The sequence below is a fragment of the Herpailurus yagouaroundi genome, unplaced genomic scaffold (genome assembly GCF_014898765.1).
Source record: "Herpailurus yagouaroundi ecotype Mexico unplaced genomic scaffold, PumYag 196, whole genome shotgun sequence".
Classification (NCBI taxonomy): Eukaryota; Metazoa; Chordata; class Mammalia; order Carnivora; family Felidae; genus Herpailurus; species Herpailurus yagouaroundi.
This window is the reverse complement of record NW_024412427.1, coordinates 22,342,201-22,367,461: the sequence shown is the minus strand read 5'-3', so window position 1 is coordinate 22,367,461 and position 25,261 is coordinate 22,342,201. Positions and strand designations below refer to the sequence as shown.

The 25,261-nt window shown below is 40.1% G+C and overlaps 1 protein-coding gene across 7 annotated transcripts in view; it reads left to right on the top strand.

The window, feature by feature from the left end:
• The window catches only part of PAK5 (p21 (RAC1) activated kinase 5), a 322,934-nt gene that overhangs the window by 75,221 nt on the left and 222,452 nt on the right, over positions 1–25,261 (top strand). The window contains exon 2 of one of the 7 annotated variants that reach the window (XM_040447683.1): positions 14,088–14,188. The exons of the other annotated variants lie outside the window; for them this stretch is intronic. The gene's annotated coding sequence lies outside the window, so the exon portion shown is untranslated. The remainder of the gene's footprint in view (positions 1–14,087; positions 14,189–25,261) is intronic. 7 annotated transcript variants of the gene reach the window in all.

Here is a 25,261-nt window from a genome sequence, read left to right as displayed (position 1 = left end):
TATTTAGCCAGGTGCATCCTTTTTGATGGAAAACATTGATTTTATAAATACCTTTGGTGTAGATGCAGTTATAAAAATATGTGTGGTACTTACAGCTTAGTAAGTTTATAAATATGCAACGGTTCCTAGCAGGAAACACAAAACTCAATCTTGCTTTTCTTTGCCTAGAAACTGATTTCTTTAACAGGTTTGGTGACACGTTCATCTTGGAAAATGAGTACCCAAGGGAGCTTCAGGATCTTCTGTTAATTGCTAATATTTGTAACACACACCTGAGGGTATTTATGGAAGCCACATCTTGAATCCAGAAGGGCAAAGCTCTCTATGTGGTGGAAGCTGAGTTATAGTGGAGTGGGTGCAGTGGGGGTCTGAGGGATGGAGGGAGTGTACATCTCGTGGGGGAAGAAAGATAAAAATATGCAGTAGGAGAGGGAAGGCATGGTGGAATGGGAGACAGAGGGAAAGCCATCCAGGGAGCCTCACGGACTAAAGTTGGGATTTTTGTTTTATTGGCAGTGTGTAACTTGGAGGGGGGAAAAAGACAGCTGTCAGATTTGGGGACTTTAAGGGAAAATGAAATGGTCTCTTTCAACAAGTATCATTGTGACCAACTTTTCAAAAACAAGGCAAGCACGATGTGTGTCCACATTTCTTCACAGGTTCCTTTATCTTCTCATTTCCAATGACCTATTTGTGCATTTTATCTTAGCCACATTCTCCCAAGGTCACACTGGGAGTCCTGGCCAGAAACACCTGTGCCTTCAACACAGGTGGTTGTGTAGTGTCCTACTCTCTGACCAAACCTTCTATCCTAGTTCACCTGCTGTATTCTCCCACAAGTGACATTTCTCCTTCATCAAACCACTGGTCTGTTAATCCACATTTTTCTCTCTGTATCCCTGTCCTGTTTCTCTTTGTTATTTATGCTGAGATTCAGTGATTTACATCCACATCCTTGTATGTGGATGTATCTCCATCAACTCTTGTGCCTTTTTCTCCCTGTGAAACTTCTCATAATTCTAGAATGCTGAGTCTTCCCTCTTACCACCTGAAACTGACTTAGGTCACCCATGGATACCTCTAGGTAACCTTTTGGTATAGGTACCCTCACCCACAGATTATTTAGTACAGGACAAATAATCCAGGACAAACTGATGTCCTTTACAGAATATTCTTATCTTTTAAAAACACTTGTTTACTCATTTGTTTCATGCTTTTGCTACAAAGATTGATAATCACAAGGTTACGATTAAAGTTCATATCCCTAGGAAGTTAGTCCATTGCGGCAGAGTAAATTTTCAAATATTTGCTGAATAAATGAATGAAGTTAGCTCTAATGAGAACACAGAGAAGCAGAGGGAGTGGCCAGTTGGTGGATATGATTCGTAAACTCTTCTACCTATAAGGCACAAAATGGCATCTCTGTGGTGCTGAGAAATTGATGAGACACTATCAGTTATTTAAAAAACTTCCCCCCTAAGTTTTCAAGGTACTCTGCTGATGTAACAGAGTAATTGATTTAGTCTCTTTCCTCTAAGCAAGCAATCTAAGTTACCTGCCTGTTAACTTTGTGCCAGTGTCTTTGATTGATTCATACCGTGATTGAGTCCTAGAAGGATTTCAGGTGCCAGCTTCCACTTGATATGAGGTTAATTCTATCTCCCATAACCTACGAATCTCTCACATAGTCTTGCTTTCTGAAAATACTGCATTGCCAGGGTTACTACTATAACATGTCGTAAAATATAAATGGGTTGTCAGTCATCCCTGAAATGGTAATATATTCTCCAGCTTTCTATTCAAATATGTTTCTATGGGCTTGTTTCTTTGGGGTCTGTTATTAGGTATTCTCAAAAGGATTGTCTTCACTTATGCTTCTTGAAAATTAAGTTCAGAGATGTGTCTTCCAGAAATTACCATCCCACTTAAAAGGTTCCTGGCAATTCTTGGATACATCTTCATGTGAAAATAACTCCTTCTACTCTTCGTAGGCTGAGGAATAACGGCAAACAGCACTTCTGAAAGGCACTTAACTCATGGCTCTGTTGTAGAACTATTGTGACTTTGTGACACAAAATATTGTCTCAGTTTAGGGGCCAGAACCAGGGATCTTGTTCACGAGGATTACCAAGATGCTTTTCCTCCTTAGATATCGTAGTTTGGATTCTGTAACTTTCTTGTTGTTTGGAACAGATCCTTTAAATACTCAATAATCCCCATTTTCCTGCCAGTGTAAAGCTGTCAGAAATATTATCTTCTTAAATTGTTCACTCATTTTTATTTTATTGATTTTTAAATGTTCATTTTTTGAGAGCAAGTATGAGTGGGGGAGCGGTAGAAAGACAGGGACAGGGGATTTGAAGCAGGCTCTGCGTTGACAGCAGCGAGCCCAATATGGGACTCAAACTCATGAACCATGAGATCATGACCTGAGCCGAAGTCAGATGCTCAACCTACTGAGCCACCCAGGTGCCCCTATTCACTCACTTTTAAATTTACCTGTCTAATAAATACAGCATGTATGTTTTCAGTGAGAGTATCCAAAATAGTCATCAAATCCAGTCCTGCCCCTTAAGGTGCTTATGGTCTAGTGAAGGATGTAGGCAGATGAGTAAGAACAAGAACATGGTAGAGATTCTGAGATAGAATGCACTTTTCCCTCCCAAATGCCTCTGACTTTGTTAACTGAAAGGTTTGCAGGAAGAAGCAGCTTCATAAAGAAGGTTTCCCTTGGATCAAGTCCTCAAAGACAAAGCGTTCCAGGGATGTGGGAAGCAACAATACCAGTAGAGGCAGCAGCTTGAGCAAAGCCATGGAGGTGTGACCCAGTCAGTAGGGACAGGTCCCTAGGGAAGTTGCTTTTATGCCACCCATGGCTCATCCACAAAATGCCTTTTTAAAGGACTCTTTCTTTGCTTTATTTTCAGGCCATAGCCCTTGGATATAAAGCAGGTTTATGCAAACTAACTATAAGAGTGATTTGGTCTGAGCACCAGTGTCTTGTTTGAAGCTATACTTTTTTTTTTTTTTTTTAAAGAACTGGTGTGTTGTTTGTACCTGCTCATCCCATCCCTTGAGTGCTTTGCTGCTCTCCGAGTCAGGTTGATGGCCAGCCTGCTACACAGGTGGCAGAGAGACTTGACATGCAGAGAGAGGTAGAGCTGGTATTTGGAAGTCCTGTGTGTGTGAGGTGGTAAAGACAGAGGGTATGAATGGGGCACACTCCTGCCTCTGTTGACATGTGCCAGAATGACAGGAATCCAAGATGATCGAACATTTTCCTTTAAGTGATTGGGTGAGTGGTGGGTCATTCACTAAAACTACTCATGGAAGAGAAGATGGAGCATCTTTGTGAGGAGTCCAACTGTAGACAGATGTGTGGACTGTCTAATGCTTGAAGTCGTGCTGATGGATGTGTCCAGGAATCAGGGAATTTGGAGTACATGTCTAGAGCTTAGAGGTGATGTCTGGCCTAAAAATTAAGGTTTTTAAGATCTGCAAGTGGCTAATGGCAGCGAATGAGCACAATAGAGGGAGAAGAGAAACCCAAGAGATGCTAAATATGGGATGCTACTCTCATGTAAGGGGAGGGCAGATGAAATGGGTCTAAAAAATTGATGTCGTGAAGGAGGGGCAAAATCAGAAGGAGGAAGATCAAGGAATATGGGAAATGCAACCTACCCATTCCCAGTGCTGCAGAGAGGTGAGGGAAAAGGAGGACTAGATCCCATGGCTTTGTAAATAGGGACTCAAAATCAACTCTGTTAGAGATATCAAGGGGCAGTGGCAGTGGGTGATAAAGAATGAGATGGCCCCACTTTTATGACGCTTGATGATAAAAGGGAAGAAAAATGGAGTAATGACCAAATGGGTTTTGGGAGAAAACCAAAAAGCTGTTCATAACATTAAAGGGAATTGGGCACAGTAATGCCTATGGCCCATCCCTTGACCTGTGTGACCTTGCCTATCCAATTGGAAGCTGCCCCTTGTCCTAGACTGTGGTGCTATTCCCTGTTACGTGTTGAGACACCTTAACTTTTTCGTTTTCCTCTTAGCCTTGATTGGATCTGAGACCAACTATGAAGTTGGGGAAGTTTATTTTCAGAACTAGTCTCTCCCCTTTCCCCATCTTTGATCCAAGATCAGACTATAAAATAGAACTCTTCGCAGGTGGCTTATTTTAGCAGCCACTTTCCCTGCGGGTAATGTTCCCACCCCAAGCCTTCTGTCCTCCCTTTCCCTCATGTCCTGGAATACATTTCTTTCTCCCCTGTCTTCCTCTTCCCACGCTTCACCTCAAAATAAGAACTTCTCTTTCCATTTGCTCTGTGACAGCAAACAAATCAGATGAATTATTTTGTATAAGGTGCTATGGCTTAATAATGGTGTGGTATCGTTTGTGTCTTAACGTTGGATCTCAAAGCCTTGAGCCAAAGCAGCTGGTTGCAGGAATTTAAGACATCATAGCAGAGCCAAGATAGGAACTTTTGTGGGTACAGTTGGCTTTGCCTCGGAATGTGGCAGGCTCTTTAGCTGTCATGGATTGCTATTGGGCAATTAGGGTAGAAGGTTATGCTGGGGAAGAAGGTTCCTTAAGCTGAATTCTCTGACACCCATCTCAACTTCTTAAGGCTGATGCTTATTCATTTGCTTGCATCTTGGGCATAGACACACCCTCCTTCTCTGATTTGCATCAGCATCTTTTTGCAAACTCATGTGGTTAAGATTATAGGGAAATGAGCCATTTAGTCTTGTTGATATCATTCCTGGGGCAGTTTTTGACTGATGATAGTCCATATGATCCTCAGGAGTGACTTTAAAATAGTCTCTGGAGGTTCAGGGAGAGGGAATGCTTTATTTCAGCCTCTCCTGGAGCCTCCGCAAGAAATTCAGGAGACAGTTCCTTTGCTTGCCCCTAGAAATCCTGGTCTGCCCAGTCTTCTCCAGACTACCCTCTATAGGACCAGGAATGGATATTCAGGCTGGTGCTAGCAACCTCCACTAAATGTATTGAACCCTTCCTGGTCCAGGGAAGGTCAAGCTTGCAGTGGTCTTGAAGTCCCCTTGAATGTTAACTCCAGATGATGGAAAGAGTTAACATTTGATTTAAGTGATACTTTATGAAAAACAGAAAAGAAAGGTTAAAGGAAGATTTTTTTCTTCTTGTTGGAAGAATGGAAAATTAGGTGACTTTTTAAATTTAGAGGGTAAATACACCTTGAAGAGCCTAATGTTGCACTGGAATTGTGAGGGCATCTGGTGTGTATTTTGAATGGAAGAGTATTTTGATAGCCATCTGTCTCCAAGAAATGCAGCCTAGGCAGCAAGATGAAGCAAAAACGACATTCTTGGATTGAGAGTTGTGAATTAGGCATAACTTCCATTACAGATAGTGTTCCATAAAGAAGAAAGTGCATGGAGAGATTGTCTAGAAGTGTTCAGAGTATTTGAATGAACTTGAATGTTGAGATGTATTTGAGTAACTGAGGGCTTGACTTTGTGGCAGTGAGCACATACTTCTACAAATAATTGATCACTTCAGTCCAAATTGCATACTGATAGTTTGTAATGCAGCTTAGCTAGGAATGCTCTTAAGGCCTTCTGGTGGCCTTATTCTAATTGGTGCATCCCCTTCTGAAGGCTGCACCTTGACAGGTGCATCCCTTTCTAGAGGCTGAACCCTAAGAGTTAGTTTCACCTTGGTGAGTACATGGAGAGATGTCTGAGGACAGGATCTGGGTCTTTATTTGCTTGTATATCCTTACACATCCCAAGATTGTATTTGATGCCTATTAGAAGCTTTGGCACCCGAAATTCACCTGCATGGCTGTGTTCCCTTGGTACCTGGCTCAAGGTGAGTTTTACTCCTTGGGTTTAAATGCTCTTCTGTTGGCTTTGTCAGTGATGAGATAGCTCTGGGATTAAGCTGAATCTTGGAACCTCTTTGATTTGTATCACATGAAGAATAGGATGGAGAACTTGAAGTGTTGGATGGAGTCAGGCATAAATTGGCCCAAATGTCTAATTTCAAACAGTTGTAAAAGCATGTCAGTGGCTTAGCTGTGAAGAGAGACTATGAAGACAAGTCACTTTGTATGATGTTTTGGCTTCAAAGTAACAACCAGGTTCATCTGTGTGCTCCGTCTGCCAAATGTACCTTGGAGTAGAGGAACCTTAACTTTCTCTTGGTTCTCAAGTTGGCAGCCAGCACTTAATGCTTCTTTCCCCCATTTTGATCATATTCCCCCCACTTGGATTTTAACATAGTTGAAGCAGGTTGGCGGTTTAGGACTTGGGTAGTGGTGTGGAAGGATTGGACCCTAACCTTGATTTAAAGCTTGTCTGGGTCTGTAATGTGTCCTGACAAACTTTTTGGAAATCTGTCAGGGTGAGATTTTGTGAAGAGACCAAGTATCTACTACAACAAAAGGCTAAGCCATGATATATCCCTGCCTTTTTACTGGAGACGCATTTTCTGAGGTTCCTTGGTTGAGATTCCTTGGTAATTCTCAGTATAATGTATCTCCGTTTCTGTGCATTAGCAATGAAGTTGCTGCTGTAGCCCCATGATTAAACATGCTATTACATCACTGGTACAAGATCCCATTCAATGAAATCAGTGCTCCCTTAATTTAGGTCTGTTTAGAGAAAACAAAGAAAATAGTGTAGTTTTTCATTTCTGTAATAGCCTTGGCTTTGGTTTATCCAGTGGTGTTTGTAGACACACGCAGTGTTGTGCCAGAGCCAACTCATTTTCAGCCATTATTACAAATTATGTAAACATAGAAATTTTAAAAAGTAATAAGCATTTAAAACCTCCTCACTTCCTCATTATTTTACCATGTTTGACTATGTCCTTGCAGTTTTTATGTCCATTGCATGTATAGGGAGGAAAGACTACATAATGGTGTGATACTGTGCATCTTGTATTTAGCAGCATCAGGAACTTTTTTTTTTTTTTTTTTTTTTTTTTTTTTTTTTTTGGAGAGCCAAGTTGTTGAACATTTACCAGTGCAGTGCTGGAAGCATGCACACGCATTTACACTGTTATATGTACATGCAAATCCTTTACATAACCACGCAGACATAGGTGTCAGTTTGTCTGTTTCATACATGAAGAAATGGAGACTCAGAGCATAAGTTACTTGCCCAAAGAACCATGCTCATGCCGCAACTCTCACAAACTGAAAGTAAGCAAGCAAGCATAGGGAGTGACAAGGGAAGACAGAAGCTGCACTGGAATAGAAGTAAAAAGCCAAGATCTGAAGGAAGAGCAAGAGGCAGGGATGGGGGAAGGGGTGGGGGAGACGGAGGCATGGACAGAGTGGGGTACAGCCAATGCAAAGGCGCAGAAGTAGGGTCATGTGTTTCTGAGCACAGCAAGGATGTTTTGGAGGGCTGGAGTGGAGAGGGGGAGAATTTAAAGAGGTGAGAAAAATAGGGCTAGATCACTGACCACTTTCATGAAACCACACAAGTGACTTTGCTCTCTTGGACTTAATTTTCTGATCTGTTGTGTGGGTCTCTTCATGCTTGCAGTGTGAATAAACTGATGGTAATATGTGTGAATTCACTGTGTTTACATATAGTTTCCCATTAGTGAAGCTAAGCCACTACCATGCTTGTTATCGGTGCTTTTTCCTTTGACTTAAATTCATTTTCTCTTAAAATGATACTTTTCCTGTCATCTTTACAGCAATATGATGAGTGATTTGGAAATACTTAAATATACCCCTTAGAACTAGTACCTAATAGCTTACTTACATCTACATAAAATCCACAGCGCAGTGCAGCTTAAATCCATCTGGGATTACAGGGGCCTATCTTTGGCTATGGTAGAATCCCAACAGGATGCTCTTGTGACACTTTTCCAATGGCCAGTCACATGGCTCATGCAGTAATAGTAAAAGAAAAAACAAAACAAAACAACAACAAAAAACAACGAAATGAATTCTGTATTTTGAAAATATGGGTCTTCTGATTTTTTACCATTCATTATTCATAAAATAGTTTGCCAAGTCCTCGTATCCGCATATCGATTTGTAGATATATCTTAGAGTATAGTTAATAAGTTAAGAAAGGTACAACATAATAGGCTTCTGCGGTTTTGGCAAATGTTCTGTTTCTTCTTACATGAGTATGTTCAATTTATCAAAACTGAGCAGGATGTAGGTTTGCTTTGTGCACTTTACCATGTATGTGCTATACTGCCATTTTAAGACCATTTTTCTCAAAATAATGAGTAGGATTTCAACAGAGAGGAAAGTGTGTGCTCTACTGGACCACAAAAGCAAGACACCAAATGAGGTGAGGCTGGAGTTAGCATGGATGTGACCTGCATGTCACAGGGGGATGGATCATTGTACAATATGTAAATGTTCACTGAACACTTATTGTGCCCCAGCTGGAAGACCCTGAGGGCTGGGTACCCTAAAATCATTTACAACCCACATTCCCCTTGCCTACCTTTTTAAATCAAAGTTGGGAAAGCTCAAATACTGAATTTATTAACCTTGCCAGCTAGGCATGGCAATCTGTAAGCTGTTGAAAGGGCATCCAGAAAAGCCTTTTCAAAAGGGGGAGACCCACTAAACATACCCCCCAATCCTTTTGTCTTTTGCCTTCTCTTTTCTTCATCCTGCTGGAATGGGGTGATAGCACCCAGAGTCAGGTCAGCTGTCTTTCAACCATGCCATGACAAGTGTCAGGAAAGAGGCTTGTGTACTCAGAATGGAGGCTGGACAGATAAGAAGAGTGAAGTCCCCTGGGCCAGTTCTCCTCATTGATTGGTCAGTATGACAGGCAGGCTACATGAGTCAGAGATGTGTGGGTCAGTCTATTTCAGGACACTGTCTTTCAGACCTTGAGCCTGCCCAAAAAGTTGCCCTTTGGGAATTTCAACATGTTTATGTACAGACGTGCTACTTTTTTGAAGAATTATTTAGGTATTTGTTTTTATATACTGGACATAAGCTTGCAAGCAAGAACACATGATCAAATTAACCTAAGTTTTGTTGACCACCAGCTTTTTCAAAGTTACTGGCAGGAGGTTTTTACTGATTCAAACACTTTTCTCTCCTACTCCTTGGACTCCCACCCCCACCCCACCCCCAAGATGGTAATCTCATGTCCTCTTAGTCTTGGAGTTGTTCTCTCTAGAAGGAAACATTTTCAACATTTCCATAACTGGAGAGAATATTTTATCTTTACTTGGAGACTTGATAATTTACCAAGGAGACATACTCAGAGGGAAATGGAAAGACTGGAAAAGAATTTGATAAACTTGGAAAGTTGACAGAACAGATGCTGTGATTTTTTTCAGTTGAGCTAGCACATTTTATCACAGCCATTTTGAAGCTGAACATTGAAATTCTTTGCACCCCATCATTTGTCACCAAACTTTTTATTTGTTTGCATTTTGTTGTTATAATTGGACAAGTCATATGTGAGTATACTAAGGCATGGTGATAATTTAAATAATGCAAATATAGTTGTATGTTCATTTGCCAACTTTGAGGAGAAAAATGGATTCAATATGTTTAATAATTATGGATGAATATTTTTACATCCTTTCCTAGAAGACTTGATTAATGTCTGGACTTGCCATGATCATAGGGTACAGATTGGGGGAATGTTTACGGATTTTGATATTTGAAGCTGTAACTTGATATAGGTGTTTTGAGAAGATACAATGTAAGTAAGAGGGAATCATATGATACGAAGAGGTGCTGCAGTTACTGGAAAAGTAGGATCATATTAAAATGAAGAGAATGTTCTTCCCTTGAAACTAAGCTGCATTTAGTTCAATTTAACAAGCATTTGACCAATTTGTTCCCTTTATGTGTCTGTAAAGAGTGAGAGAATTTAGGCAAGTAGGATTGTGAGATGCCAAGCAGTGGTGTGGCTCCAGGTCTTGTGGTTTTCTCCTTGCATTTTGCTTGTGGTCCACTTCCACTTGGCAGAGACTGCCTCTGCTTCCCTCCCTCCCTTCCACCCACCCACCCTGGGGCTCTTGAACTAACACCAAACTTCCTGCAAACCCTGAGCTCAGACCCCACCTCCTCCCACCTGATCTAGGAGTTTGCATCTCCAGATGAGCCTTATATTTTCCAGGGGTATTCAGAGTATTTTTATTTATTTATTTTTATTTTCAGTATTTTTATTTTTTAAGTAATCTCTATACCCAGTGCGAGGCTCAAACCCCAAACTCCAAGATCAAGAATCACATGCTCCATTGACTGAGCCACCAAGGCTCACTGAGAGTGTTTTCTTGCCTCCTCATTCTCAACCCACAAATAGCATCAAGCCTTCCCACCCCTTGGCTTTCCCTTCAAGCAACTGAAAAACCTCAAGTGGTTTTCCTCCAAAACCTCCATATTGAAATGCCTGTGCATTCTCCCGTCCTCTCTTCAGCCTCAATTGAAGCTTTTTCTCATCCTCCCTTCTTCTAGGTCTCCACTTGGAACCCCATCAATGGCCAAGCTCTCCCTGAAAGTGAGAAACTAGCCCCCAAACCCAACAAGACATTTTAAGCCTCCATCCACCAGACTTCTGAAGATTCTCCATTACTTCCTCTGACTCTCCTCCTCATCATTCCCTTGAGGTTTTCTTCACTTCATGGAGATTTTTTTCTGCCTTTATCTTCAGGCTACCCCCTCTCTCTCTAATTGTGTCCAGCCCTAGGGCTCTCAGTGATCCCCACAATGCCTGTCACCCAGTCTGTGTCTCCCAACTCTGCCCTGTTCCATGAGCACCAAAGCTGCATTTCCAACTTGTGCTAGATGTCTCCACCTGGGTGATATCTTAAAAATACATCCCCAACCAAATTTATTTTTAGCCCTGTCTCATCTTTGAAGTCACTCTCCCATCCCCAATCCTATATCTCCACAGTGGCAGACCCCAAAGCAAAAATTAAGCTTCTGGGGCACCTGGGTGGCTCAGTTGGTTAAGCATCAGACTCTTGATTTCAGCTCAGGTCATGCTCTCATGGTTCATGGGATCTAGCCCCACTAGATTCTCACTCTCTGCCCTTCCCCTGCTCATGCAGACATGTGCACTCTGGCTCGCTCTCTGTCTCTCTCTCTCTCAAAATAAATAAACTATTAAAAAATTAAACAAGAGGGGCACCTGGGTGGCTCAGTCGGTTAAGCGTCCAACTTCGGCTCAGGTCATGATCTCGCAGTCCGTGAGTTCGAGCCCCGCGTCGGGCTCTGTGTTGACAGCTCAGAGCCTGGAGCCTGCTTCAGATTCTGTGTCTCCCACTATCTCTCTGACTCTCCCCCATTTGCGCGCTCACTCTCTCTCAAAAATAAGTAAACATTTTAAAAAAGAATAGTCCTTTTAATTAAAGTTTAGACCAGTAAAAATCTTTAGTATCTGTATTTTTTGTGTTTTCTAAGATTCATGTGGTTGGTTGTGTCATTGTAGATTATTGAGAGGAGAGTAGCATCTGCTATTCAATTTCATTTTTTACCTTTTCATGGGACCTAAATTATGATTTCACTGTAGAATTGTAGTTGATTGATGTACCCCATTTCTTGCCAGAGTCCTACATTATGAATAATTTGATTCATGCGTTGATGGGCAATTGGGATAGTTAGAAGAATTTTACAGATGGGAGATTCTTAGCATGATTAAATCTATTAAGGAAATGAGAGCACTTTTGGCCTTCAGAATCTTCAAAAGCATCATGTTAAATGAGACCCAACCAACAGAATATTTCTAACTCTCTTTCTGACTTAGAGTATTCACATTGTATTGCAATTAAAAATTGAGTCCTAGAGTTCATAAACTTATATTTGATTTAGAGAGTCATATGTATTTTATTTTAACACAGTGTTCTGTAGCATATCCTGATAGGAGAAAACAAAATAGACTCCTTTCCTGAGGGTAAAAATAACTATCTTCTTGAGAGTTAATAATAGAATCCAAGATATTGATATGGAGAGGTTCTGAGTTTCTGGCACCTTGCTTAGAATTGATGAGAAAGAATTTCAGAATATTACACAATGTGTAGAGGCAGAAATGGAAGAAAGACAGGGTACCTGAGTTCATACTTCCGGATGGGGGTGGACAAAGCATCTATGTGAACTTGGAATAACTATAAATATGCATACATGTATAATGATAGTTTAGTTGGCATATTGGTGCCTTTTATGTCAATACTCTAATTTGTCCCATTTTTCAGTTTGGCAAAGAAAAAAGGGGGGGAATATAAACAACTATGCATACTCTCTAGTTAGCTTTGGAAGCATGGTTGGGGATCTCCTCTGAGACATCTCCTCTGAGATGTGCTAACATCATAGCAGTTAGCACACTGTAATTCAATCTCCGATTTATAGTCAGGCTTTCCACTAGACTCAAGTTCCTCTTGAGAGCAGATCCTGTGTTTTCCTTACTGTATCTATAATGCCTGGTGCAGAGTAAGTTCCCAGGGAAGACTTCCTTAATGAATGAATGAGAATGGGAGTCAGAAGTTGACATCTCCAGTAGCTCCCCACTGTCATGCTGCTGTGCGTTTTGTGTAAGAGGTGAGGGAAGATACTCTCAAAGTACTGCCTGCCATCCATATGTCATTGATCCTAAAGTACCTATTGTTTCATATTTTAACATCCCCAAAATACAGTGAAGGTCATGCCATGGTTTTGTGTGTCCTACCAAGATAATGGTATGATTCACATCTGATGGCATCTGAAATTCAGTGAAAGTACATTGTGTTTATCAGGGTATAAAATGAGAACAAGGTAAGAGGCACTGAGTGGGTTGGGTTGGGATATTGAGGGGGAAGGAAGGTTGCAGTGTTAAGTAGGATGGTCAGGGTGGGCATTATAGAGAAGAGGAGATCTAAGAAAGACTACAAGGAGGTAAGGGAAGGAATATGTGGATATCTGAAAGGAGAATGTTCTAGGGAGAAGGAATATAGTGCAAGGGCATGAGTGTACCTGACTGCCCCACACCTAAGGAACTAAATAGGAGGCAGCTGTTCCTGGAGCAAGGGGGAAGTGGTAGGAGATGAAGTCAGAGATGGAATGAAGGTTGGGGAAGTAGATCTCGCAAGGTTCTGAAGGTCATTGACTTTTGCTCTAGTGACATAAGGGGCCCATGCAGGGTTCTGAGCAGAAATTTGACTTGATTTGAATTTTCTTTGTTAAAAAAAACATGTGTTCTGTCTGGTGGCCAATAGCAGACTATATAGGGACAAGGGAAGAGACTAAGAGACCTGCCTTGAGTCTCTGACATGGATCTGGGGGAGAGAGGATGGTGGCTCAGGACAGGTGGTGACGACAGTGGAGGATGTGAAAAGTAGTTGGAACCTGGATATTTTATTAAAATGGAGCCGGGCACCCTCTCTTCCTGAGGGACTAGACACTGGTGTGAGAGAAGGACAGGGTTGAGGACAATGCCAAGGTTCTTGGCACAAGAAACTAAAAGGGAGGACTTGCCCTCACCTCAGTGAGGACAGCTGTGGATAGATGAGTTTGGGAGAAAACATCTGGAATCCAGGTGTGGGCATGTTGAATTTGAGTTAGCCTGATGACAAGTGATCTGAATAATGTCGATATTGTCCAGCACTGCTGGATATTAGAGTCCCTGTGCTGGGAAAGAGGTCTGGTCTTGATATGCCTTAGTGTAGCATATCCTTATTTAAGCAAATGTATGATAAATGTTGTAACTTACTTGCTCCTTGAAGCCCCACAACAAGCAAAGACAACATCCTCTCAACTTCATTGTCATGATCAGATAGCCTTCTCTGGGGGAGTGGTCACATTTAGACCTACTCCACAGAAACCTTTCTAAACTTTCTCTTTGCCTTTCTTTACACCTTATTTTAGACAGACTATCCTTTCTCTCCGTGGTAAATTCATGAAGGATCACTTGTACCTTTCTCCAAGGCCTGCCCACTTTGTTTGTTCAAATCCCAAATTGAATCAGTGACGGGATCTGTTTAGAAATGGGGACAATTAAGACTTAGTGCCCTGCGAAGGTCTTTTCACCTGATGATGCTATACAGCAGTATTTGTGTCAGTGTTAGTGGTTAACTTAAAAGAAAACTCAAATGGATAGTAGACAGTTTTTCTTAATTGCAGAGCATGCTGTAATAGGCACTGTCCATTTCCTGAAAAAAAGAGAGAAAGTCTGAGACCTCTGTCAATAAAAGAAAAATAACCATCAGCATCACAAGAGCCAGGTAAGTAAAGGAACAATGCATTAGGGTTGTGATGATATATGAGAAGATTAAATCATGATTACTATATGATTATAACCTTTAAATCACATGATATATGGATGGAACACCAAGGAAGTTAAATCTCTATCTGATTAATATTAAAATGGTTATGGCATATAAAAAGGCTTGTTCAGAGGAAGCTACTATCCAATGCTTGTATGGTTTAAGCTAACAGTCTCTAAGGGGTTATGTGTGAACTAGATGATATAAGGGGTGTGGGAAGAAGATAACTAAGATGTGTAGCTTAGATGTATATTTTAACCTAAATACAGATATTAATCTTTCTAATATTTAAAATATAGATTAGCATTAATAAAATATGGTTCTACTAAAATGTAGATATATTGATGGATAGGACGAATTGTATTTGACTGATGATGTATATAGTATAAATGTCTAAGCATCCTCTAGGACCTGGATAATATTTGCTTTTGGTTGTGAGAATATTATTTTCTATTCAAACTGGAAATAGAGTTAGTAGCAGAATAAATAAACATTGCTTTGAATATCAAAGCTGAAGAAGCATGAAGTGATTTTTCTTATTTTTGGTAAATATTGGCTTAACTTTGTAAATTTCACCCTTTTATATCCTATTTCTTTCTCTTTTTATCTATAATTTTCCTGATGTAATTTAGTGTTTCGGGAAAGTGAACAAGAGGTAAAGAGAGTTCTAGAAGGGTTATTAATGTGACTCTTTCATCTGATTTTGTCCCATACTAATAGCAACTCACTAGGAGCTGCCTTTTCCCCACGAGTCTAGAAAATTCATTTTTGGTCCTTTGGCCTCATCTCCAGACTGTGCAGAAAATGTGCCTCATGATAACAGTAGCTAGCTCCATGAGAGATTGTTTTAGAGATGGTGCTCTTAAGAATTGGAAGTCTAGTTTAGTATGTTAAAATGTGAATTTTATCATAGAATATACATATTGGAAATAGATGTCAAATACAAATTCATATATGTATTATTTTATTCAGAATTCAGTTTCTTTGTTATTTGAGCTATTAGTAAAGAGCATAGTTTTAGTTAAGATGCATTGATACATTTGCCCTTTGCTGCTAATTGAAAATAAAGGTCTTTAGCAAATAACCTACTAACAATGCTACTTAAATGTTTAGTTGTAATACTAAAGTGACTTTAAGGGACTGTAATAAATTTCCCCTGAAATATTAAAGTTTATGTAAATACAATTTTAAAAAATACATAAAGGTGGGCATATATATATTTCAATATACAAAGGTGGGAAAATATGTAAGGGAGGGACTTTGCATCCCTTCCCCCACCAATGCCAAGTTTTAGAATTGGTAGAATTCTAAAAGAAGGAATAATTACAATCTATTAATTTAATGCAATACTAACCAAAATGCTAATGTAATTTTGTGAAGTATAAAATCTAATTCCAGAATGTATCTGGGAAAGAAAATGCTCCCAAAACAAAACAAATGAAAAATGTGAAAAAAAGAACAGTAACGAAAGTTTACCTAGCCAGATACCAAAATTTACTATAATAATTTAAAAAGTGAATTATGAACAAACTTAATTGTATTGCTTAGAGATATGTATATTATATAAAATATGTATGTGTGTGTGTATGTGTGTGTGTGTATATATGTGTGTGTGTGTATATATATATATATATATGTAGATTTATATACGTGTGTGTGAATGGTTACCTGAAAGTTCACTTTATGCTGTTCATTACACTGTACATATAAATTGATTGCCCTTTCCTGTGTTATTTTGTATTTCACAATAGGAAAATAATGTGATCTAGAACCAGGAATAGACAAATATATTGGTGGAAAGAATTGGTAGTTGAGAAATGGACTCCTGTTTATATGAGAATTTAGGTAGCATTTCCATTTAGTTTAGAGAGGGTGAAAAATCAAATAAATGGGACCATGTAGAAAGATCATCCATGCTTCATTATGTATAGTAAAAGTCAGTTAAAGAACCAAGTGTAATATAAAAAAAAAGTATTAAAAATAAACATTAAAAGTATTAAAAATAACATTGGAGAACTTGTTTGTAATCATGGTAAGTTTGTAATACTCTGAGGCTTAAGAGATGTTAAGACAAAAAAACCCATATCAATAAATTAAATATTAACCTACTTACAGTTCTTTGGATTAATATTTTAGTTAAAAGTTACAGACTTAAAAATAAATATGCATTTTTAGGGGCACCTGGGTGGCTCAGTCAATTAAGTGTCCAATTTTGGCTCATGTCATTATCACGCAGTTTGAGATTGAGCCCTGCATCAGACTCTGTGCTGATGGCTCAGAGCCTGGAACCTGCTACGGATTCTGTGTTTCTCATTCTCTCTGCCCCTACCCCTCTTGCACTTTGTCCCTCTGTCTCAAAAGTAAATAAACATAAAAAATATTTAAAAAACACACACACAATTTTAAAGGAATTTTGCCCAATTAATAAAAGCACTCTCCAGAAATTCCTTCATCTTCATACTCACAGAGCTTCACACAGACCTGTCCTCATGCTCAGCCTTCCCAGGCCTTGTTATAATGCAGGAAATACCCTTGCTTCTTGACCCCACAGTTTTTGCTCCAGATTGCACATCCTCAGCTTGGTCATTTTTCCTTTTACACTAGGTTTTTCTCATCACACTATATGTATAAATTGATAGTGCTTATCTCAAAAAAGCAACAAGACCCACTGCTGGCAATGGCCCTCATCTTCCATCCTAGCTTTCTGCCATTTCTTTTGCCCTTTCTCCCTGAGATTTAGGAAGACATATGCATACAGTTCTACTTATTTCTATCCATTTACTCTTGATTTTACTCAAGTAATTCGTTTCCAATTACAGTAACTGATCTTGTCAAGGAAACCAGCTACTTTCATGTTGTCAAATCCAATGAACACTTTCTTTTACTCTTCCTTTATGTCTCAGGTGAAATATTAAACCCACAGAGATACCTCCCATGTCCACCATACCTAAAGTAGCACTAGCCCCTTTCTACTTCTTTCAACCTTTTGTTTTCTTCCTGGCACATATTATACTAGGGGCTTATAATGAATGTATCTTTTTTGTCTATTTAATTGCTGTATGACAAACTGTCCCCCAAACAACAAGTGTTTCTCCTCTTATGGTTTCTATGGATCGGGAATTCAGGAGCAACTTCACTGGGTCTCTCATTCATGTTCCTTCATGAGATTATAGTCAGAGTATTATTGATTAGGGCTGCAGTCTCTTCTGAAGCTATTGATGGGTTTGGGGGTCAGCTTTTCAGCTTTCTTCTATGGCTGTTGTCAGGAAATCTCCATTCGTTCCTCACCACATAGACCTGTCTATAGGGCTGCCCAAGTGTTCTCTTCATGGACATCTGCCTTCTCCCTGAGCAAACGAAGGAGGCATGTTGACAAACATTGGTTGAATGAGTAAATGGATGGATATACTACTAGACAGCAAAAATGGAGGTATGGAGTTATTCAGACCAGGGATTAAATTCTGCCTTCTCCTTTTAGTGGCCCTGAACTTTGAGCATATTAATTTCTATGAGCCTAAGTTTTGTCATGTCACCGGTGTTCTGTTAACACCTATTTTCACAGGAATACTATGAGGATGAACTGAGATTGCATACACAAAGCACTTCCTTGAGAATTCAGTACAAAGTAAGCATTCAAATTTTAGTTTACCTGATTTTCCACTGTCTTGCCATTTTCCCCAACACTCTTAACAATAACCATTTCTCCACTATATGATGTCAGAATTTTAAATGCAACTCTTCTCATGATAAATTACTTAAATGATCAGTATTTGAAGAAAAATTGATTTACATTCCATTGGAGGAGATTTAGCATGAATGTATAATCCATAGCTATTAGGTCCCCCCGCCCAAGAGAATTCTAATATGTATATAGGGGGAACAGTTAACAAATGTGTCAGATGGACAGCCAATTTTTCAGTGCAGGAAGACTACCTGCAGTTTAGAGTCGATATTCTGTCTAAAAGAAATGAATGTGATAATAATTGTACCTAAAGGAAAATGAAAGGATTCATCTATAGTTACACCATTTATTCCTATGTGAACTGACAGCAGGGTGAATTTGGAAAATTGTTTAGTGAAGGGCATATGAGGCCATGGGACTCTGTGCATGGAAAGGAGCTGTTCAACAACTTTGATTGAATCCCAAACTGTAACAGACTTCACCCAAGCTGTCCTGAAACTTGATAACATATGAGTGAGTATACTGATGCTGTTCTTTTTTTTTTTTTTCTCGAAAGAATCCTAGGTGTAATTTATATTAATGAAAGGCAAAGGTGTACATTTTATGGTTATATGAGTTTTCACAAATGTATAGATATGTACAATTCACACTCCGATAAGGATAGAACATTGCTGTCACCTTAAAATATTCTTTATGCCCCTTCCCAGTCATGTACCACAACCCCCAAGGTAACCCTTGGTCTGATTTCTGTCATCACTACATTAATAGCCTATTCTAGAAAGTATGTACTGTCACACCTATAACTATACCTTTGAGGTCCATTGTTGTATATTATCCGTAGTTCCTTCCTTTTTTCTTTGAAAAAAGTATCCCAGCATATGGGTATACCACAATTTGTTGATCCACTCATCTGTTTGAACAGTTGCATTGTTTTTGTTTTTTGGCTGTTATGAATAAAGCCTCAATGAACTATTTTGCACATCTTTTCTTTTGGGTAAATACAGAGGAATGGGTAATAAGGTTAGTGTTGAAATGGTTAAGAAACAGCCAAGGCATTATTGAAAGTGGTTTTACCGTTTTATACTCCCACCAGCTGGGTAGGAGCTGTCCAGTTGCTGAACCCTTCTAACATTTGAGGTTGACTGCCATTTCACTTTTAGGTATACATAATCTCTCCTAGTTAGGTTATATGCATACTCCAGTTTTCTCCAGTCACAACTTTTGCTTTAGTTTCATAAGAGATTTTGGTGTTTGTTTCCTTCTTCTCCCAAACTCTTCTAGTCAGAAGGGTTCCCACCAGATGATGGTGATGGTCTCCTCCAGGGCATGTCTCTAGCCTGCTGGCACTTCCCAGCAGGAAGTGAAACACCTTGTGAAAACACAGGGTGTTTTAATCTCCTGCAAAATGGGACACCTCAAGCCAAGGTGTTTTCATCACCTGCAAAATGGGACACCGACAATAACCACCTAGTTGTGGTCATGTGAGAATAAAATGATAAAAATTGTGAGAATAAAGTATTAAAAGCACTTAACCAAAGGTACCTCAGGGTCCCAACTCTGCTATCTGTTATTATCATGATGGCTGTTAGAATATTAATGTCTCTATTGTCACTTCTGGTGCCTACTAACTTGGCTCTTTCCCACCTTCTGCCTTTGCTTGCCACATGCTTTTATTTTCTTTCTTTTTGTTCTCTGTTCCATTTCACATAGTCCATAGCCATATTAACTCAACATGTAATCTTCAGGGTTTGGGGTTTTCTTTTTCACTTATAAGACCAATTAAGAGAAGTGTGACCTACAGCCAACAAAGGTGGGGGTGAAGTAACATATAATTTACTAGCATAACATGCACTTACTGTCAAATGCTTATCATATAGAATTGAAAGAGAAAAAAAGGACAAGCCATGTCTCTTTCTACTGTTGCATGTTGTAGTTCTTTGGGTAAAGCCAGCTCATCTTCTAGACAGATCCTCATGAGTGGCCTTCCATACCTTGTTGAATTCATCATAGCCCCTTTTAATTTTGAAGGGCAATGAATCTAATTTCTCAGCATGTTGACTTCTGTATCTTAGTTTGAGTTTTCCCTGCAGACCTTTGAGGAGACTGTGTAAGGTGTACTGGAGTTTTCTCCACTGAGGGGTGAGAAAGTTGGGATATTTATCAACACTTGCTTGTTTGAAGATTGCTCTTGGAGTCAACTCCCTGGCACTTCCAGCTGGCCATACACACAGGCTGAGCACCACCTCCTTGAACCTCCAGCCAAGGGAAGCAGGAGTAACTTGCTAAGTGAGGAAAGTCTCTGCTGGTGCCCCCAGTGTGGGCCCAGGGGATATGCATGGGCACTGACAGCATCTGCTTTCTTACTTCTCAAACACCAATGCATGTTAACCACATTTAGTACAGAGACTAATGTATGAAAAATAATAGTGCTGCTTTATTAATATTCAATGAGACTCCTGACCACCAGGAATTCCAAATGTGTGTTCTGACAATGACAGCCTCTCTTTGTGGTTATATCCTGGTGTGAAGTCAGGTTATCTTCACAAAGAGATTGGGGCTTTCAGAGCTGGTGATGTGAGCTTCTTGGCTGGTGTCCTTAAGCTCTGTAGACCAATGGCATCCATCCCTGAGCAGGGCTTTTCCTTCATGGGGACAGCCTTGGGCACTCCTGTAAAACACTCAGTCTTGAATCTGATTCTGTTTTTGTCCTTTTACTGTAGACACGTGGCTGACCACTCTCCTCCTCCTGACCGTGCAATTGCTCAGACATAAGTGTGAGGGTTATAATCATAATCCAATTATACCTTCCCCAGGTCACCTTAAATTAGTTCTTAGAGTCACCAGTAATCTCTTAGTCACAGCTCCAGATGGTTTCTCTTCTCCGTGACTTTTGGATTCTTTGTCCTCTCTGTACCAAGGTTACATTTAATTTCAGTTTTGGGGAGATTCTTTAGTGTTACCTCCACCTAGCTTCCTGCTAATATTTTCTTCACAAAATTTTGAGAGTTAGTTAGAAATGCAGTCATTTATTTAAAAAAAAAAAATCATTGTTGTCTGCTCATGCTTGACACTGCCATAGTGGAAAGAGCTCTGAACTATGTTAGTTTGAATGCTATAAAAGTAGCAATATCTGACCACTTTTGACCTATAAAATAAGTTTCATATGGGTCTGCTGACATAAAGGCAGTAATTTTCAATGTAAAAACTGAGTTAAGGGGCGCCTGGCTGGCTCAGTCAGTTAAACATCTGACTCCTGATTTCTACTCAGGTCATGATCTCATGGTTCGTGAGTTTGAGCCCTGCATTGGGTTCTGTACTGACAGTACAGGGCCTGCTTAGGATTTTCTCTCTCCCTCTCTCTCTCTTCCCCCTCCCGTTCATGCGTGCATGCTCTCTCTGTCTGTCTCTGTCTCTCTCTCTCAAAAATAACCATGAAAAACAATAAAAAATAAAAACTGAGTCAAGATGTCTGTGTTACTATGATGAGGCTTTTATGTGGCTGTGGCTTCTTGTCTCCCTCCCACCTGTTTGGATCTTACTTACATGTAAAACGCATTTGGCTAGAAAAATTCTAAGGAGCTTTCCGACAATAGTAGTCTTTGGTTTTATGAATCTTAAGAGAGGCAGGAAGGCTCCAGGATGTGGGTCACTGCTGTGGCTGCCACAAGAAATCCTGCTTCAGGAATCTTTTTCATATTATATATCTACAGTCTTAGGAAAATGGTCTTTCCAGGTATCTGTTTACTCCTAGTAGTTCTCCCCTCTCCTTTTCTAATGTCTTCCTTACTGGACACTTTTTTCTTGCCCTCAAGACTGCTCTAGTCTGAGCTGTCTGTTCTCATGATAGCCTTAAGCAATAGGAGACTCTGGTGACTTGGCATCCATTGATCCTACCACCTTTACACCATTCCTCACCCCCTTCATGTCCTTTCCCCCTGTTCCAGCTCAGATTCTAGTCTCCCCTCCATTATTATAGCTCCTTTCTTGCCTACACGTGGTATACATTTCCCCTTTCTCCTTTTCTCTGCACTTGGCCACATTCTAGCCCTGATTACATTCAACTCTTGACTCACTTGCTGCCTGCACTTGCCCAGCTAAACACAGCTGGAGAAAACCCTACCACTGTGTTGGCTGGTTTCACTTTCCATTCATGACCACAAACCACCCAGGAGCCCTTTGAGCTGCTGGGCATCTGATGATATTTCCTGAATCCATTTGGTCTCTTGTCTTAGGTACCTGTTCCATACCTTCTCTTCTGTCTCATTTCTACTTGTACCTGATATTCTTCTTGTTTCATGAAGAACAGAGAAACCATCAGAATAGAATGCCCCCTCGCCACCACCATCACACTACCAATTTTGATTCTGCACCTATGGTCTCTGCCTTGTTACCTTTTCTCTGAATGAACTGTTTAGTTCTCCTGCCAGGGCCATAGGGTCAAACCTTCCACTTAGGAAGCAGAGTGCCATCCTTTCTTGCTTGCACTCTCAACTCTTCCTCTCTCCTGAACCATCGGTTTTACCTTTCTGCATCACCCACATTTATGCTTATTTTTTTCCTTTTAAAACATTCTCTAGAATTTCCAGCTATCATCCCCATTTTTCTATTCCTCTTTAGAACAAAATTCCTCAGTAGAACCATTCACACAGTTCTGCAGTCACATCATTGCATGGTCTCCTAGTTCTGTATTCCACCAGCTACTGCTGATGACTTTGGACCAGTTTCAGTTTTTAAAGAGCTTATCCCTCTAGAAATAATGCATCTTAATACCAGAGGCCAACTCACATGGGGGAATGGCTGGTTTGTGGTTTCAAACAGATGAAAAGAAGATGAAGAGTAGGCATATATTTAGAGAAAAGTGAAACCATTCAATTCCATCACCTTTGTTGAAGCATTTCAGTTTACTCCGTACCTTCAATGTGCTCTCTCTAGCCCGCAGCTGAGCTAAAGGCACATTAAGTCTGTCTAACTGGGCTTGAAGGAAAGCTTGGAGACCATTTGTTCTCTTAAATCTCTTTGGTTTGCAATTGTCAGATTCAATTTTGAGGTGAAGAGTTCAGAGCGTCATTGAAAGTTAGGAAAAGGGGAAGAGCTATAGCCCAATCTGATAAATTATGTCAAAGTCTTCACCCTGTAGCAGTTGTAGCAAAGAAGTATTTTTAGTCTGATAGCTGAGGGGTAGAGCATGTCACAGGGACACTGTATATTGATGCAGACTGGCCGGGATACAGAGGAATTAGTATACTCTCTGCCTTGTATTTTGATGGCATGCTTTATTCCATGGGCAAACTTTGCAGGTAAGATTGGAAATCTTACATCCACACACTTGGAAATGGGTCTGCTTCAGTGTCCCTGTAGTGATGCCATGGTTCAAGTCACGCCCTGTCTGCCTATCTTTGCATTCATCTAACAAATGGTAATTATGCCACATTTGCTGGGCTGTGCGTCTGATTAGTTAGACGTTCAGGCCTAATAAGTTATAGCTCTGTGGTCATTGGCTTATTTTGAAAATGTTTAAATATTGCAGTTAGAGGGAATTCAGGGAAGGTGTCAGTCTGGAAGGCATAGTTTATTATCTTTTACAATCCTCTTACAAACATGGGGCAATTAGATAGCAAAGCTGGAAATCCACGGACAATGATTAGAACAAAACTAGGTGACAGGCTGTCCCCTTGAATCTCAAGTATAAGTAAGACAGGCCAGACCCCCAGTGCCACAAGACCTACTTGGTATCCATGTGTAGCAGGAAGAAATAAGGGGAAGGAGCAGAGGGACTGAAGGGCTACCCAACTGAGACATCTAAAACTAGGCAATAGCTACCCGGTGGAAAGTGTAAATATTGCCCGGAAAATGTGTTTCTTCTTTAGTCTTTTTTTTTTTTTTTAAAGCACTTATTGATTGTCCACATTCTGCCAGGCCCAGTTTCAGATACCAGAGAGGGCATGTCAAACATGATAGAAAACGTCTCTCTATTTTTAGGGTTTTTTAAGTTTTTTTTTTTTTTAATTTTATTTTGAGAGAGTGAGAGAGAGAAAGCAAGCAGGGGAGGGGCAGAGAGAGAGGGAGACATAATCCCAAGCAGGCTCCATGCTGTCAGCCCAAAGTCCCAATGCAGGGCTTGAACTCCCAAACTGGGAGATCATGACCTGAGCCAAAATTAAGAGTTGGAAGCTTAACCAACTATGTGGAGCTTATGTTCCAGAAGAGAAACATATAGACAAAATTTTGGAGACATAGGTGTGCTGAAGAAAATAAAAGGGCAGTGGGAAGGGGCCTTGGGTGTAGAAGTTCTGTTATTACAGAATAAATAGAGATTTACAAATTCCATTCCCAATTTAATAAAGAGAATGATTAGAAAAAACCTTTGCTATGATCTGAATGTTTCTGTCCCCCAAATGTCATATGTTGAAGTCATGATTCCCAACAGTGAGGGTATTAGGAGACAGGCTTTTGTGAGGTGCTTAAATCATGAGGGTGGCACCCTCATGAATGAGATTAGTGCCTTTCTAAAAGGGGCTTCAGAGAGAGCTCTAGTCCCTCCCACCATATGACGGTACAGCGAGAAGGTGAACCAGGAACAGGACCCTCACCAAAACATGACCATGCTGGTGACTTGATGTTAGGCTTCCCATCTGTCAGATCTGTGAGCAATAAACTTGTTTGTATACCACCCAGTCTGTGGTATTTATAGCATCCCTAATAGACTAAGACAGCCTTGTTGTTTATTTGATGCAGTGTTGAAAATTATTCACTTAAATAGGTTAATCATTCTGCTTTGCAATCTTGATATTCAATTTTTTTTCCTTATCGAATACCAAAGGCTGCCTTCATCCAAAATCGGACTGAGTAATTTTGATGACACAACTACCCGAGGCCAAACAAAAATGATATTTATTATTTCCAAAACAAAAGAGCCAGAGGGACTTATAAGATTGGTGCAGTGATTCAACCTTGTCATCAGAGATCCAGCTCTGCTACCCACAGGGTGTCGGTTAAGATGGCGGTCATAGTTCCAGGCATCCAGGTCTCACACAGCCGTATCTTAATATAAGAAGGAGAAATAAAGTCTGCTCATCTCTTTTCTCTCTTGTAGCTTCTCTTCCTCACCTTTCTCTCTCAAAACAATATTTTATTGAAGTGTATTATACACACAGAGAAGTGTACATATCCTAAGTATACAGCTTGATGTATTTTCACAAACTAAACACATCTGGTATCTAGCACTCAGATCAAGAAACAGAATATAATTAGCACCCAAGAAGTCTGTCAGAGCCCCCTTTTCCGTAACTGCCTTCTCCAAGTGTAACTAGTTGTGTAATTTTAAATTTCTAACACCACAGATTAATTTG